The sequence below is a fragment of the Dromaius novaehollandiae genome, chromosome 4 (assembly GCF_036370855.1).
Source record: "Dromaius novaehollandiae isolate bDroNov1 chromosome 4, bDroNov1.hap1, whole genome shotgun sequence".
Classification (NCBI taxonomy): domain Eukaryota; kingdom Metazoa; phylum Chordata; class Aves; order Casuariiformes; family Dromaiidae; genus Dromaius; species Dromaius novaehollandiae.
Window position 1 is genome coordinate 71,964,345 of NC_088101.1, and position 18,362 is coordinate 71,982,706.

Here is an 18,362-nt window from a genome sequence, read left to right on the forward strand (position 1 = left end):
GTAACTTTACATTTATATATGCTGAATTTCATCTGCTTTTTTGTCATGACCTGGTGACTCCTGATGCGGGGGCAATGCAGGCAGAGAAGCTGCTATCAGAGAAACGCAGGTGTTCAAAATCAGGCTCTCAGCACTATTTTCTTCACCCCTCAGTCCCTTCCCATAACTTTTGCAGCATTTTTTTAAAATTGTTTTTCTCTGCCTTTTTGTGGGCTTGGAAGAGACCTCCTGTCTGTGGGAATTTGCTGCGCTAATGGGCTGTGCAGCCCTTTGGCGCCGGCGGGCAGCGGAAGGGGGGAGGTCAGCGAGAGCTGGATGCTGCCTCTCCCTGGCCAAGGGACCACCTCTGCCAGCAGCCAGTCCTTCCCCTTCACGAGCAGACACACGGTCACAGCTGCGGCAGGTGGTACATCACGCTCTGCTGCTGGTTCCTGCTCTGCCTGCCAGCAGCATACGGGCCTGTTTGTGTCCTCCCGAAGCAGACTGTTGAGGGAATATTTTGTCTCGTGGCTATAACACCTGCAAATGTTTGTTGAGAAGTCAGTTCCTGACTTCCTGAGTAGAGGCACTTTATACTCAGTACATGAGTATATACCTGAGTATAGGCACTTTTTGGGTTTCCTCAGCTACAGGAGACCTCTGCTGGGAGCGATGTAGGTTATGCTCCAGGATTTATGGGGAAACTCTACCCAGTGCAGCAGCCGAAGGTAAGATTTGGGATTTGAAATCTGTTTTGGTCCTTCCCTGCCAGCGTGGTGAAAGTGCTCATGTTTGCAGTTGACAGATCGAGGACAGATCAGGCCGTGCCACTAAAGCCTTGGCAGAAAAAGGCCAGAGGTGAGAAGGACAACTGCAAAGGTAGCTGCGGCAGGGTTTAACGCCAGACTAACTCTGCAAGCTGCAGACAGCATGTCAGCCCAGGCTGCTGAAATTTAAACTGCCTCCTGTATAATTTATCTCAAGGGTTGCTTTGTTTCCTGGAGCAACCCCCAAAAATCACCTGTAAAAGCTTATTGCAGCAGGCAGAGTGCTGCAGTTCCCACTCTGGTGCCTCAGGGTGGTCCACATGGAGTGGGGTGGTGTAGGGCCCTACCACCCCGTGGGTTCCCCTGGCATGGGAAGACAGTTACAGATAGCCTGAACACTTTCTTAATGGTGTATTTTTTCATGTGAGGTAGTGATGGCACTGCCCCAGGGATGTGCGCTGGGGGGGAGATTCCACCCATGGGACAGCGGCAGAGTTGGCCACAGATAATGTCTCTCTGAAGGCATAGTTCATGCCATGAGGAGACGTCCTGGCATACAGGATTTGTAGCTTTTTAATAAATACTTGTGATATATTTGTTTTTATGCACATGTCCTCGGTTTTCATATTTAATCTAATTTCAGCATTCTGTGGCATTAATACCAGAAATAATAAAATAGGATAATGAAAGGAGAGTTATAGTCTCATAGCCAGTGCAATGATTACCTGTTTTTTTCCTTGAGACAGAAATGCTTCAACCTTTTTAGAAAACCTCCTAATACTCCCACAGCAGATCACTGAAGCCATTTTCAGGGTATCATATGCCAAAAAACACACGGACAATCTGGAAGGAACAGGTGTACTGGCTCCTGTTGCTGCTTGAAGAGGTAAACAGCTAATTTGCTGCTACTGCAAAGGAGGTAAACATTTAGCACACAGAAACTTTCCCTTGGAAAAAGACCCACCGGTGTTGACCTAAATAAATCCCAACAGTCAATCTTTTTAAAAAAAGTTTACTGCTCTCCGAGGAACTGACACTGATTTTGCTTCACAGCTACTTGTGAAGAGGAACTTTTTTACGAGGCCTCCCTCTGGTTTGCCTGGATGAAGTCCAAAAAGGCCGTAGGAAGACAGCATACCTAGGGTTCCCAAATCATTTTGAAACATGAGCAGAGCAAGTCTGGAAATGCTTAATGTCTAGTATGTCCAGGTTTATGCACAAAAAGAAGAAGGTGGGCTTGGTAGTGCTCTCCGTTTGTAAATGTATTGGACATTTTACTCTCCGTGAGTGTTTTGGTGGGAAGAAACTTTGCTGAAATGTAACCATTGGAGTTGACATTTTTGTGCTGATGGAATGCTTCAGGCTGAGATTTTCCATGCAGTGTTTTTTAGGAGATGAATTTCGGGCCAAGCTGTTCCCAAAATGAGACAAGGTTAAGAAAAAATGGTAACTTTTGCTGCTGATTTAAAAAACAAAAACAAAAGTATTTGCAGAGATATATTTCTAAGACTCCACCCCTGCAAAAATCTTCCTAACTGCGGCCAAATTATAGAATTGTGGGAAAACCGAACATACTTGGTGGTGATTTAGTCAAAGCTAGCAGGTAAACCTGCGTGTGTTCAGCATGCTGGTGCCTGGGGCGGAGGAGGCTGCTCTGTGCTTACAGCCGCTGCGGCGCGGCCAGGACAGCGAGCGGAGCCCAGGAAGCCGGTCGCCGCCTGCCCCATGCCTTTGGAGGCGTGAAGAAGAGAGAAGAGTTGGATCTGGGGATGACAATGCTATATTGGGACAACAGCAACAAAGGTACCATCAGTAAACGGCTCTTTTGCTTTACTTGTTTTATGTAGCAAACCTGAACATCTTCCTCACGATAACTCTTTGTCTCTCTTTTTTCTCCGGTTGCTTATTCTCTTAATCCTTTTGTAATACTTTGCTATCGGGGTTAACCATCTTCATGCCTTTACACATAATCTAACTTTCTTCAGGTTATGAATGTTTTCTTTAAATTGCAGATAGGGCCAGTAGTCCAACCAAAGGGTTGTACCTTTAGCGGTAACTCTGAAAATCAGAGTTCTCGTTAAACGTGACCTGCAGCAGTTGTTGTTTTTGATCAGATTGATACCTACTTCCTGTCTTTCCTCTATTGCCTTTTTCTAAATCTTCAGAGTGTGTTTGCAACAACTGAATCTTTCAGAGGTTTGCATTCAATTTGAAAATTGTACATCTGAAGATGAAAGATAAGCTCCATATTTTTGTGGTAAAGTGAGGTTTGCCAGGCCCCTTCAGAAATGACAGAAGTGTTTCGTGGTTTGTTTCAGTTAGCATGGGCTTCAGTCAACACACGAGCCTTTTGGTGCCCTCACTGAGCGCACAGCCTCCTCCTCTATGTATTAGTGCAGGGTTTTTTTAATAACACCTGCAGAGAAGTGGAGAACTCTGGTTTCTAGTTTTGGCTACGTGGTTGTAAGACAACTGCACCAACACCAGTTTCCAAGACACCTGTGAACAGCTGTGTTTTGCACCCACTGTTGCAGCTTCTTGGTTTTAGGGCTCTATATTGTCAATATCTCAAACTCTTAGAAGGTTGTTATTTCATGTCCACTGAACATTTTCACAACACTGTTACTTTAGACAAACAGTTTGTATATGAGATTTTCTGTGTAGTCCAGGATCCCAAGGAACTGTCGTACCCACCTCATGTGTACTGGAGAAAGCACACTGCAGATGGCAACATTATTGCTGTGGTCAGGCTGTGCACATTTTTGTGTTAAGTCTTTTTTTACTGAAGGACATTTTTTCTTTTAAACGGAATTGACTTTTTTTAAGTGTTAGCCCAGCAGCTCTTTCCAAAGCTGCTTAGAGCCTCTGTTTAGTTTCTCTTCTGTTTCCCAAATCATGTACCTCTTTACACATTTACAATTTCTCGCATTTTTCAATTGAGATACTTGGATGCCAAATAATAGTTTGCAGAGCCAGGGTATCCCTATGGGAATGCTGAGCAAGTACAAATGTTACTAGGTTTTCCTAAGAGCACCTGCCAGAACCCTGCTGATGCCTTCAGTACAGAAAAGGATCTGGCATCAGATATGTCTCCAGAAATTTTTCCTTTGTAGGTGTTGGATTTTTTTTTTTTTAATATATGTTTAGTTATAAGAAGGTCTTTTGTTTCTCTTACAGTGACCCCAGCTGAACTGTTAGTTCTTTTCCCTTGCTTTAGGAGGAAGTCTATTGAACACCTCCTCCTGCTCTGGCTTGGAAGCAGGAGAAGTTCCCCGTGGCCCGAATTGCTGACTGGCTCCTCTCCTCTAGTTCTGAGTCCTTGGCCCAGGAAGATATTTTCAAACACCTTCTTACTTATTTTGATTATAAGTCTCTCCAGTGAAGACCAGCTCTTCAAATGACCTATGCTTTCTCTCATTCTTACCCCATTGATGATTCTTTTTTCCTTTGGTACTGCCTTTCCCCAATTGTTATTTATCAGTACCTTTATCTGCATAGTCCTTTACTGAGGAACAGTTGCTTCACCCATGACATCTCTATTATACAATATTCTTCTAATTCTTCTATCATTTCTCTAAAATAATTTTACCTTTCTTTCATTTTGTTAAAATATTAAATAGCATAGAGCTATGATCTAACTGCTGTGAAAGATCACTAAAAATGTGTTTATGTTTCTGCTCCCAGTTACCTTTTGAAAACTATCAAAGAACTAACTGTCTTTCTCATTTAGTGTGTATAAAGCTGAATTTAGTATTGCTTCTCTTTCTTAATAAAAAAAGTCATGTGTCTCAAAGTTGAACTTCTTAGAGAAATTCAGGGTTATTACTTCAATGCTGGTGCTCCTTTATCAGCAAAACCTGTAGTTTAATTTTAAAAAAGTTGTCAACATAGTTTGATATGATCTGCTTTCCATAACCTGTTGATTGGTATTACTTCTATTATTTGCCTTAATTCTATATTAAGCAGATCTCTGATCTGCTCTTCTGTTGTGTTTCTGGGACCTCTGTCAGAGTGGCAGGCTGGGCCATTTACACTTTTAGTCATTGGTGTAACAGTAATTCTCTTCCAGATATCTGAAACTTAACTATTGCTTTAAGGTTATTGAAAACCAGTATTAAAGGTCCACTGACCTTCTCCACCAGTTCTTCAAATTTTTAGACTACAAGTTACCTGAACCAGTTCATTTCTGTACGTTTAACATTGTGTACCTCGATCTAACTTCTTGAGTATTTCTGCTTCTTTTACTGACCTTTTTACAGTTCTTAACTATTAACTGATACTTATTCATTGTTCTCAGCTTTCAGTCTTTTGAATTATTATCCATATTCTTATGGTTATTTTCATCTCCTTTTTAAAGCAGATTGGCATCTTAACCACAATTTTTGTTTATTATGGTGGCTGTTTATTATTATATCATATAATATATAGTGTATAATATTATACTGTATTTATAAATAATATGTTCTTTTTCAGCATCTAGGAAAATTTTCTTAAACATTTCCCAGCTATTATTGATAATTTTCTATTTAGATTCCCTCTTCCAGGTGATTTTGTGCATAACTGTTAGCTTTGTGAACTTGGAACTTTCATAGCGCCAAGCGTATAATTCTGTTTGCACATAATTACATTTGTTAAATCACCTAAGCAATGGCTAATTTCTATTCTCTGATCAATTTTTCTGTGGCAGAATGAGACGTAATGCAGAATTCCCTTTGTGTAGATACAACACTTTCTGAGTTAGGAAACTGATATGTAAAATGTCTTCAGGACAATCTGGTTTTGGCACCAAGAGACATCCAGCATATTTCACTCTGCTTGAAGTCTGTGTCAGTGCAGCTTTTTGTACAGTTTGGGCAGATACTTAAGGAAACAGGCACTCTGCGCTCTTTTGTGATTGCATAGGCTGTCTGTAACCTCCTCACATGCTTTTGCAGTTGGGACACTTGAGGCATTTGGCTCTCAGTTGTCCATGAAAAGGTAATGCTGTTTTTGACAGAGAGCCATTTTATGACATTCTTGCTCATTGAAACCTTCCTAAATTGGAGGTGAATCTTGATTTTAAAGTTCTCACTATGAAGATCTTCTCACCAGGTTCCATCAGTATAAACTGAGGTGAGTTTGTGCTCCTACATGAGTGGTCTCAATTCCTGGTGTCTGTGACCCATGCTTACACCACTGCTGTACAGCCAATTACAGAATTTCTCCTCTTCATGTCTCATAGCGATGTAATTAATATTGTTCTGAACATCTTTATTTTGAACTGGACATTTAGTTTTATTCCTCCTTTTTCCATTTTTTCTTTTTTATGAGCATAATGTACTTTGGTCTAGTCAGCAAGTAACTTAGAAAACTGATCTCTTTCTACTGAGATGGAGGTAGTCTGAACTCTAGTCTACTTTGAACAGTAAGAAGAACCAGTAGAGTTCCACAAATCCAATTTCATTAGATATTCCCTATATAACTCCTGACAACAAAAGATCAGAAATTGTCCTATAGATGATAGTCAGCACCCTTACATACCTTGAATTCATCTTGAAAGTTGCTCAATTCTATGCAATTTTAAAGCAGCAACTTTGTGGGAAAATAAATGATTATATAATTAAAAGTTGTATGATGCACACAAGAAGACTGCAGTAAGATGGCATATGCAACATCTATTCTAGTACATCGCACTTTTTGAATGCTAAATATATGATGTTTATGCACTGTTTTTGTACATGTTATATTTCAGGAGTTTTCAAACCTTTGTGTTCTATGTATCACAATAAATTTTTGTACCAAAGTATGAACACTTTTAGCTGGAACTCTTCCTAGACATCTTCTTAGAACCCTCAGAAAAAAATCCATGGACCCCAACAGAGGTGTGTGGACCACAGATCAGAAGACACTGACGCATATAATAACAATTCATTTGGTTATGTTGCTGAAACATTTTCTGAAAAATAGATATAATATTTTTCCTAAAAACTCTGGATTCGTCTAGTCTCCTCCAGTAGCTTGTTTTGCAGCTGGACTTGCAAAAAAAGTACACTTTGTCTCTGTTTGCTGGTGGAACATAGTTTGCTAGCTGGGTTGCAGGTATAGATGTGGTCTCTGTTCCAGCTTAACTTTGAAGGTAAGTTTCTAGTTTTTGAAAGGGACTGGGAATAACTGAGAAAACAATGAGTACTCCCCCACAAAACTCTCCGATCTTCTTGAGAAGGGTCTGTCACACTGTGGTAGAGCCAGAGCCTTGGCAGGACTTCCACATTTAGTTCAATTGCAATAATTCAGTCTAGAGCTGTAGAACACATTAATCACGGTGCATCCTTTTGGTAGAAAGGACAGAGGGAAAAGCAAGCATATTTCATCAATAATACCAACTGATCATCTGAGTTTAGCTACAAGTTGAGCAAAGGTGAAAGAGGTGGCAAAAGAGAGCTGAAGAAGCTTGAAATAGGCATGTTGTCTGCTGCTGGTGCTGCTCGTAGAGCCAAATGCTTGAATTTCTGCCACTGTGCATTAGAGGAGGCAGCGGCAAAGGGATTAATTTCTCCTTGGCAGATGACTAACTCTGCACTGCTTCCAAAAGAGGCTGCCAAAGAGGACAGGAACTTGCTAAAGGTGCTCAAGTATGCCAAATGCAGAGGCTGTGTGAGTAGGCAGAAGTTTACTTCAAAAAGAGAGGCCTTTAAAGAGCACTTCTGGGGCATGTGGGGTCAGGAGCTGATGGAGGGCTGTGAGAAGAGGAGCAGGGTAATAACGTGCCGCTTTGACGGAGAGCCACGAACTCTCCAATTTTAATCTGAGGGCTAATATCTACTCTCTCCCAGATCCCAGGCAAGGTGAAATCCATCCCAGTTGAAACCACAGGGAGTTTTCACATTCATTTCAGCAGGGCCAGAGTGTCGCTTTTCTTGAGAATGGAATAACATTGACTGAAGTGAGGAGAATGGTCTGAGAATAAATTAGTTATCTTTTACAGTGATTCAACGGTAAGTTGTTATTACTGCTGTGAACCACATCCTGCAATCCCTTGCATATAAACGTAAAGTTAATACTAAGCTTTGGTAAAAAAAACATTAGCAGGCCAAACCGCCGGCTGATAGCCACACAGGTTGAAGGGCTCTGCACAGCTGTAGGGTGCAGGGTCTTATGGCCCCGCTACGTTTCAGTGCCCCTCCTGTAGCAGCTGAGCTGTTAGCTTGCCAGAAATGCCTTCAGTTTATCGTAATCAGAAAGTAAATTTAGTATGTTTTACCCTGCTCTTAGTGTCGTTGGAGATGCAGTTACAGTTCTGCCCTAGAGTTAGAAATTCGGTTTTAACTGCTGGCCTGGGAGTAGAGCTGAGAAAGAGAGCGACATACAGACAGGGGGTGAGTGAACAGTTAATTCTCCGTTTGATGTTGCCTGAGTTTCTATTTCCTCACACAGGGCAAGGCTCCATTTCTGGTAGCAGGGGAACGGCTGATCATGTCCAAGGCTAAAAGAGGCCAGAAGTTCTTTGTAACTGTCACGGGGTCATGAGCTTTTGTCATGGTTCCTGTTTAGCCACATTGCTGGAAAATGAAACAATTCCCCTTAAATTCAGGAAGTAATGCTAGTTTCAAATCAATGTACATGAAAGAATTAGTTTCCTTATATTAGGAGGTGTCAGAATAGTCCCCCCCCCAACACACATAAGCAGGTTGCTTCAGGAAAGATGGGGGCTGATTAGGTGAGTAAGATGTCTTACAGTATATGAGAATTAAAAGGCTTCTGTTTGCATGGGACTATGAAAACTTGTTTTGTGGGTTTCATTTTACATTTATACCCTTTTGGTTTCATGTTAGCTTTTTGTGTTTGACTATGCCGTGCCCCAGAGTGAAAACCACACAGCCTACTTGGCTTGCAGTAGCAACAGTGTGAAACAGCAAAACCTTGCGATGTGAAATCACAGCAAAGTCCCCATGATCACTGGAGAGCTGACCAAGTTTTAAGAAGACTCAGACTACTAAACTACAAGTCCCACAGAGCAATGGGGCACCGTGCTACAAAAGCAGTTTAATGCTGAACGACAACTAGACGAAGGTTTGGTCCCCTTAAATTTCAGAAACATTAAATAAAATACCAGAAAATCACAAAGCTGATTGTTATCAGAAGATGCCACTATGCCACATTTCAGTATTTGCAAAAGAATCTGTCATGAAATAACCATTGGTTTAAATTTCACACAAGTTATGCTAGGATTTGTATTAAATGTCATAAATAATCAGGAAAGAGGAGTTGAATAGCAAGGTGACAACTTTTCCAGATGACAGTTTAGGAGAGAGGAAACTACAATTTAAATGAAAGAACCCTAATTGTAAGCGGACAATGAGAAACTTTATTTTAGTTATTACCATTCAGGGAAAAAATCTTGGAGACAATGTAGACAGTTTATACAAAAATCTCAGTTCAATGTTCAGAAGGGTTGCAGAGGTAATTAACACTTTAGAAATGATTAGAAAAAGAATAGACAAAAACAACAAATATAATAATGCCACTATATAAATTCGTGTGCCCATCCCAAATACTGGGAGTAGTTCTGGCCTGTCCATTTCAAAGATGATACACTAGAATTGGGAAAAGGTAAAAACTAAGAGCAATAAGACAACCAAAGTAGACTAGCACTCTTTGGCTTGGAAAAGAGAAATGATCATGAACAGAATATTGCAAATATTTATAAGATCTTAGAGGTATAGCAGAGCAGATTGTTTGCAATTCTGTTAGTCCAACAGATCAGAGGACCTACAAAAATTATTAAATGAGACTGCAATATAAACACAAGGAAAATCTTTTTTGCACACCATACAATTATGTAGAATTTGTTGTTACTGAATGATGTGGAGATAAAAAATATACAGGGGCTCAAAGGTATTAAATGAAGAAAGGAAGATTAGTCTATCAGTAGCAGATAAACATAGTGTATCACTCAGGTCAGGAAGGCTCTAAGTCACAGACTGCCAGAATAGGGGAATCTGTGCCAGGGAACGGATCGTGCTGGGTTGCCTTGTCTACTGTAGCCCACTCGTAGGCATCAGCTGCAGGCCATGAAAGACAGGAGCTGACCAGTGTGGCAGATCTTATATTCCCATTCACTTATTTTGGGAACTCCCATTTTTCTGTTTCCACGTCCAAATTTTCATTTTGGAATTTCAGTTTTGCTTACCAATTTAACAAAAACAGACCTGGATGAATTAGAATTTGGGACAGAACATCCTAATTTTGCTTAGTTCTTGTAACTGTCACATGACTCAATCTTATGTGCATTGAAGAGGGACCCAGCCGAGTTAAAAAGGATTTTGTAACCTCTTAAGGAGGAAGCTTGTCTTTAGGAGTAAATGTTTACTCTCTGAAGCCAGACAACTTTATGTAATGTCTTCACCCTGTAGGAGATTTTTGTTTGCTTGTGTATAAGCTAAAGGCAGTAGTTCTGCACCTGAGCAAGATACTAGTTGGCAAGAGACAAGTGATAAACAGAGTTTCTGGCCATATGTTTGCTTCAAAAGAGACTAGCAAGACTCAGAATTCTCCCCAAAACTTGTTGCATGCATATGATGTAGCCGTATCTGTAGGTGAGCCCAGTAACGGCCTTTCGACAGCTGTAGTGGACCATAGCTGCTGGGTCTGCTCCCGTTCGAGGCAGAGCCCTGTGGGACCTGCACCCTCTGCGGCAACAGAGAGCAGTGCTGCTGCGGGTGCAGGTGCGCTGATTTGCATTGGAAATTACCGCGTGGCTTTCCCAACAGTTTAACTAGGTCAGTTAGGGGTGTGATTGTTTACTCAATAATTAGCCTTGAGTCGAGGCACCTCTTTCGTGGGGAATGAGCTAGGAGAGTACCTTTACACGGGCAAAACGGAGTCCAAACTCAACAGCTTGTATCTCTTTAGCCTAGTGATAAAACTCTCATGTATAGATAAAGCCCAATAGTGTTTAACCCTGGAATAGATGCCTTTTTTTTTTCCCCTTCCAGTAATTAAATTCAGCTCCAAGTACTGACATTAGAGCATAGCTCTGAGAGAAACTAAGGCATGTAAAACATCATAAGCTCATTTCTAATGTGATATAAGAAACCAGCTATCTGTTGAGAGCAAGATCTCCGGGTGAACAGAGGGGAGTCTTTAGATCGTTAACTTAAAAAAAAAGAAAACGAAAACCCCAGATGCCCACACCTACTCTGTTATTCAAAAACCTGAATATCATCAGGAAGTAGTGAGTCATCACCTGGCCATCGCGTTTGCTTATTGTGCCCCTTTTCAGTACTATGTATCTCCTGAATGTGGAAATTAGGCTTCTTTTTGCCTTTGGACAAAGTACTCGTACCACTATGGAAGCACATACTGCACTGCTTTTATTAGCAGTACTACTGGGTGCAATGGCACGCAGGGCAAGCCCTTAGCTCCCCGTGTTGTGGGTGAGCCTCCGAAGGCGCCACGGTGACTGTGTTTGGGCACCAGCTCCTCAGCTTGCGGGAACAGGGCAGGCGTTTCACAATGCCGCCAGCAAGTCTGTGCAGCGGCTCGGTTACGCGACGCCGAGGACGCCCCGCGCCGCGCACGCGGGTGGGACGCGGGACGGCCACGGCCCCTTGCTCCGGCAGATGGAGGTTGCTCTGCTGCTGTGTGCGTGTAGAGAGCTGCACTGACAAGTGTGTTGGGAAGACCAGGCTTAAAAGGGCCCAAACAAGTTGCCCAACATATTTTTAATAGATTATTGCCGTAAATAAATGGCAGAGAATCAGTGTTATTACTGCAAGAAGGTCATGGAAGTCATTTGTATTTTAAAACAGCCTGTTAGCGTACATTGTGGCATTGCTATTAAAGTAACCAGTTCAGCCTAATATAATACATCTAATTATATGACGTGAGCCTCATCTGATGACTTCTGCCAATTATGTCTGACAGGGATATTTTAGATGAGAGGCCATGTGTTACAGCAATTTCAAGGGATGAATATAACATAGCATATGTTTTCAAAAATAAAATATCCACTATGTTATTTGCTGTGATTAAGTACCTACCAATGCAATTGTAAGGTAGGGAAGCAGGCCTTTCTGGTTAGTGAATTATGCCTGTGCTGAGTCATCGCTGGGTTTTTTAAAGGTTTATTATGAATGAAGGGCTGGGTCAATGCCAAATTCCTTGTTTCTGGCTGCTTCTTTTGTGCCCTTGCAAATTGTTCAAATCCCTGGAAACAAGCATCTTAATATGAGAACTTCTAAACTCGCAGGAAAAATATCTTAAACTCAAAACTTCCAAGACAGGTACTGGAAGGAGTGAGCCTATGGATCTGAAAAGAGGAGGCTATCAAAATGAAGAATATGACGTAGTAAAATAGTGTAATTTAAAATTAATATAAAGGTTGACTATGGGAAAAAAAGAATGACAAAACAAGCTGTTAACATCTTCCACTACAGAGCAGAGATGCAGCCTCATATGAAAATGTCTGGGCAGAAGATGAAAGGAAAATAAAGGCATCTCCAGTCCCTCTGAAGGTATCAATGGGATAAGAAGAAGTGGGTAGAGATTAGAGGGCTATTCTTGGTGCCTCCTGTTGATGTTCAGCCAGACACTGAGCAGAAAGAGTTCAAAATCTGTGGGCCAGAGAGAAATGAGAGAGAGCACAGGACAGAGAGAAAGACATATGTTTTATGTGATGTTTTTTAATGTAAACGTGTACACAAGCTTTTGAACCTCACCGCTGGGCTGGAATGATGTTCCCCCTTGCACCTGTGCTCAGCCTGCTGCACCTCAAATTGCAGAGAGGCAGAGACTGCCTCTGCCCGATTTAACCATCTTCTGAGGCAGCGACGCTGGTCGACTGCAATTTCCCCAGGAGATTCCTGTGGCTGGGAGGCCACAGAGCCCAGGTCCCTTGCATACAAAGCACGTGGTTCTCCTTGGCCTATTAAAAGAAAAGGGATACCATCACGGTCATCTGCACCTGGAAGGTGTTGCGGTCGCAACCTGCTCGAGTCTATCATTATGTGTGTTATGTACATTCAGGGCAGATGGGCAGCATCAGGCCCCGGCGGAGGGAGCTGAGCAGCTCTGGGCTGCTTGGTCCTGCCTTGGCGGTGGTGGTGGCGCCGGGCATGGGCATGGGCAGCACCACGGCTCTGCTTGCACAGCGGTGGAGAGGCTGCGGTGAGGCAGGAGCCCTGCGTTACGCCCTGCGTCTGGGGCAGGTCTGCTTCCCCCAGGCCCCTCTGATGATCCGAGGATTTTCGCAGACCTGAGCCTTGACTCCTGCTGCCGCTTCACGGGGATCACACGTGAGATGCTCTGCTCGCCTGCGAAGTGCCCGCGGAGCCTTACTCTCCCCACGGGAGCGAGAGCAGCGAATCTTACCCAGGCTGTGTTTTTACCAATTAGACTTGCACATTAGTCTAAAGCACTTATCTGAGATATGAGAAACTTGCATCCAAATCCCTGCTCTGCCGGCTGGCACTCAGACGTGCCTGTTTGTCTCCCAGGGAAGCCTAATTACTTGACTTCAGGGTATTCTGGGACAGATGTTCTCAAAATCTCTCATTTAGTTGTTTCAACTTCGGCTAAAATATTTACCTTGTTAAGCTGCCCCTACCCTCACCTAAGTGTGCAACCACTTAACTATGCAGTAACTTTCTCTTTTTCTCTGCCTCAATAGGTATCTAATTGTTTCAAGAAAAGTGGAACAATTTTAACGGGAGGGACTCAGAGAGCCCTCCAAATACCCACCACAGTACCTTTGTAGCTGGAATACTGCTGAAAATTAGAAGCTGAGTGTTAAAAGCCTCCAGGCAGAAAAGAGTTCTTCCACCTCTCAGATGAAGTCTTTAATCACTAGATTACAGGATAAAAGGCAGTGTGGGTGAGGAGGGAGCATCATGTTCTCACTGTGTTTTGTGGGAAAGGCCTTTCTTAGGTGTTGAATGCCAAAGAGTGCTCGTGGTTGAGAGCAGTGTTAGCAGAAGATGTCCTCTGACGTGGGATCCCCTAAGTCTCTTAAACACTTAAACTTTGCATCTTTCCTTGGCTTGTCCGTGATAATTTGGGTGGCTCCCTGTTCAGCATGCGAGCCGGTGGGTGCCTATGAACAAGGCGCAGACAGACATAATCATTCTGCCTGTGGCCAGATGAGAGCCAGCTGTGATCCAGCAGCTGTATAGGTCATATCAGTGCATTGCTGTGCTTGAATCAGTACCTCCGGCTGAAAGGCAGGGCATATTTGCTCCAGTGCAGCAGTGATAACGCTGCCTCCGAACCAGGACTCGCTTGCCTCCAGCCGTCCAAGAGCACAGCAAGGGGAGCTCAGGTCTGTCTACGCCTCCTTGTGCGAACCTGGTTAGTAATTAGTGCCTACCTCTCTGCTTGCTCTAAGGAGTCTGGGTGCCAAAGTGTTAGGTGCTGCAGCTTCATGCATTGTACTTCCACAGGTTTAGCTTCCCAACGGGCCAGGATAGTCTGGTCTGAGCTGAACTAAGATAAAAATTGCATTGGGCCTCTGAGCACAGAATAAATATTCAGACACAGAAGACTGTGCCATGACTTCTGTTCAAATTTATCTATTATCTTCAAGTATGTTGTTTCAGGAGCAAGTGTTCTTATTCAGTCAGAGTTTTTCCAACATGACTTCAGCTCCAACAAGTTTAGTTTAGCTCAGGTGTTAAATTGAGGCATGAACATCATTCAGAAAAGTTGCTGCAACTTTTTTGCTAGCACCTAGATACAAGATAAGATCCTTATTTAGCATTGGGAAAAAATTATTTCCTGTTATATTTGATGAATGTGTCTCATACTGTAATGGAAGCAGAATTTCTGGAGGTACCAGACATCCATTCTTTGCAATTTCTGGTGACTGGGTGTTCTGTGCTTCATTTTTATGTTCTTTTGGCCAGTGGTGTAGTGCTGTGTAATGGGTGAGAGACTCAGGTTAAAGATGTGAAAAATATATTAGATTAAAATTTTTATATATATACATATAAATATATATATTATAAATATATAAAAATATCTAGGATTTTGTATTCGTATTGTACATTTTTGTCTGAGATGCTGACTATATAACCATACTTGCCAAATTCTCCTAACTAGTGTGTGCGTATGTGGTTTAAAAATGCAGGCAACCCCATCAAAGGGCCTCCAGCTTTTTGATTCTCTGAGAAATGAATAATATTCAGCACATTTTTTAGAAACCGCATTGAAGTCAACCCTGAAAGTGGCCCTGGACATTTAATATTCAAAGAATTTTAACAGCTTCAACATGAACTAGGAAAAAGTAGACTTGCATTTGGTATCCTGCTGTCTGTCAAAATATTACCCTCGTGTTTTTCATCTTAACAGTGCTTTGCAGACAATAAATGGACAGTTTTAGGTGCTTTAATCTTGAACTCTAAGCTTGGTAGTGCTTAATGTATTTTACATCCAAAAAAGCCTATGGTTAAAGAATGTGGGGGTTGCAATGTCAAGCACTCAGAAGTTAGGAGAATGCTGCTGTTAAATCTGCTTATGCAACTCTGTCAGTGCCTTAATCAAAGGGGTAGGTTGATGGTCTTCCTTGCTCCTGCTCCCTGACCTAACACAGTTTGGATTTTTTCTCAGCAGAGGTGCATTTGCAAGAGCAGAGGCAGTTCCTTATTTTGCTCATGAGTTGTTTAGTGAATTTATAGAGCCTCTTACCAGTTTAGCAACATTGAGTGCCCCTACCTTGACGTGGCCTAAGAGCTGGCCTAGATCTTGAGTCTAACCCGGGGGATGTTTCCATGCAGCGTGCCAGCCTGGCTGTTCAGAGAGCTGCTGGTGTCCACCTAAACGCTGTGGGTGGCTGTCTCGTGGGCTGCCGTGGGGCCAATGGTCTGAGGAGCTGCTCTGCTGCATGCACCTGATTGGGGCCTGGGCCCAAAGAAGCGTCCTGGACTCAAGACTGGGGTGGTCTGGCTTTCCAGGCTGGATTGCTTGATTGTATACCACAGCTTTTTCACAGGGCCCATGTTTCGTTCAGTGAAGACCTAGTTATTTGCTATGCATTTTTATCCATCTGAGGGAGCCTTAGCCCTGTTTCGAGGACAATATCCAAACCCTGGTTCAATGCATTTGGCTGTATTCTCATTATTTGTTTTGGTATGGGTGTTACCAAAAGCCTTCCGGATGTTATTTTGTTATCTTTGCAGCTTCCCTAAGAGTCTGGGTGATATTACTATTCTCTTTTTGCAACTGAGAAAATAAGGACAAGCATGCCGAAAATATCTTCTGATGTTTGTTGTGCTTCCTGAGATCCTGGATTTCACAGAACTTAGAATTAAGCCCAGCCATCTTCACCTGCGGGCAGAAGCACTCCTCACTGCTGCATATCCACCCCAGCTGCGTCAGGTCTGACATGGGAAAACTAGAAACACACAATAGGTGACCAGCCGTTCACATGTGACTTGGTCTAAATGCATGGTCTTGTAGCAGACAGGCTTCTTCTGGAAAATGCTCAGAGAGAATCCACATCTTTAAATGGCCTTTTTTTCAACCAATTAAACTATTTTCTGTAACCTTCCGCACTGTTCCACTGTCAGTTTCTGCAGCAAATGTGGTAAGCCTGCCACAGACAACATCTGAATTCACTGCATGACCCAGTCTTTCCAGGCATACTGACTGAAGCACCAACTTTATTTGAAATAAAACAGCATGTGACTGACCATCTTTAATTCTTCTATCTTTGGAGAGTTTGACTTGTTGGTGTTAGCAGCTTTGCTGTGCAGTAATTTATAAATGTACTAGTAGATTAGGTAGAGAATATTTGGGGAGGAACAGGGTAGATGTGTTTATGGTCCTGAAACTAATGGTCCAAACACCCCGTGACGTAGGTAGGCAAGTATCTTCTTTTTACAGAGGAGCACAAGGGTGTGGGTTGCTAAAGTAATTAGAAGCCAATAGCTGAATTCTCAGCTGTGCTCAACTCATGTTTCCAGTATTTAAAGAAAACACATGCATGTTCCCCAATTCTGAAGCTTCCAGGCATCCAAAAGCTTCTAAGTTGCTGTGGTTGGTGCCACAGAGCAGAGATTTAACTGCCAGAGAAGGATAAGTTGGGTGTCCTATGCCCTGCACTTCCCCTTGGTCTGGCTGGTCCAGTTTGTGGTACCCAGAGAGTTTATGGTACTTCCTTCGATGGGAATCCTCAGCTGGGCTGAGAGGGTTTGGTTAACAGCTGGATCAGAAAGTGAGGATCTGGCCCAAGAGCTCTTGGTCACAGGTCTATGCTTAGGTCATTAGAGCACAGATTTATGCAAATGCTGGGAATGGTAAGAAAGAAGTTTTTATTTTTATCTTTTTTTGTGCTAGTAGAAGAAAATGGAAAAGGGAGGTAATCTTTTCTCCTTTAATTGTGTGGTCTTGCTCTATTGAACTTAATGGCAATTCCCATATACTGCTCAATGGGAGCAGAATCAGCAATGACTGCTTCTTATTAGAATATCAGTTTGAGTGGATTTCCTTAGCTTTCTGTAGAAATGCATTCTGTCTCCTTGATGTGATCTTCCAGCCTGGGAGGAGACAGAGGCTGCTTGTGATACAGAAGAGAAAAAACAGAAATAATAATAAAAAATTACTTTCTTGCAACCATTGGGAGGATGTAATCATGGACTGCAGGTCCCTGGTGCAGGCTGGGGTAGCTTCAGGATCTGATTTATTCCCTGAGGCTGCACAGAAGACTTGGAGAAGTTTAGATCACTCCTGTGAGCGGAGATTACAGCTGTGCCCAGCCCTTGGGGAGGCAAAGAAGTTCCTCTACTCAGAGAAATTTGCTACCTCCAGCCAGTATAGCTTGAAACTTCAAATCTGTTCTATATTTTGTCATTTGCTTCCACTATACCAGTTCGATACAGCTGCAAAAGAGCCTCTTGGAAAACAGCATTAAGCACAGCCTCATTCTGCAATCCTCAGGCTTTTCCCCTACCCACTTTGAACAGCTTATGCCCTGCTGCCCATGTACTGGTGGTGTTTCTCACTGTGATGCTGCCTGTGAACTGGTAGCATTTCTCACTGTGACTTGGCAGTCACAACTGAAAAAGCTATTCCTTCCAGGGAACTCTTAGCTGATATTGTAATAATAATATTGTATCGCCTGACTGTCTTAACAGGAAGAAGATCTTAGTTTGAAAGAATGCTCTCAGAACCTCTGCTTTAAGCTTCCACAAACACACCAAACTCTTCAGAAAAACAGCTCAGAGGTCTACCAGGTACATCTGAGATAAATAATCCCAGATAAATCTGAGATTCAGCAGTAGAGACAGATTTTATGGCCTTAGGGCCTGTTAGTTGAATTCTCCCTATTAGACTGATCCTGACTCCCTTTTTCCTCTTCTGCTCTCTCCCTCACTTTGCTAAAATGCTTTTTTGCTCAACAGATACTAAGTATGCTTTTCTCCCAAGTAGATAAATCAACTGTTATAACTGTATTGAACTAAGGAGAAATTTGGCCTGACCTGAATTTAGTTTGGATTTTGTGGTTTCTTGTCAGACAGATGAAGAAACCAACCTTTTCCTTTTTTTCCTGCCCATTCCAATTGGCCTAATAAAAGCTATCACTTCTCTCTACAGGCCTCACCTCCTTGTTAACCTGAGACCATCATTGCTACAGTGAATAAT

General features: G+C 42.5%; 1 long non-coding RNA gene across 1 annotated transcript in view; it reads left to right on the top strand.

Annotated features, from left to right (window-relative positions):
* Positions 1-2,104: 2,104 nt before the first annotated feature.
* The window catches only part of LOC135328405 (uncharacterized), a 40,990-nt gene continuing 24,732 nt past the window's right edge, over positions 2,105-18,362 (top strand). Inside the window, exon 1 of the long non-coding RNA XR_010389237.1 lies at positions 2,105-2,549. This is a non-coding gene — a long non-coding RNA (uncharacterized LOC135328405). The remainder of the gene's footprint in view (positions 2,550-18,362) is intronic.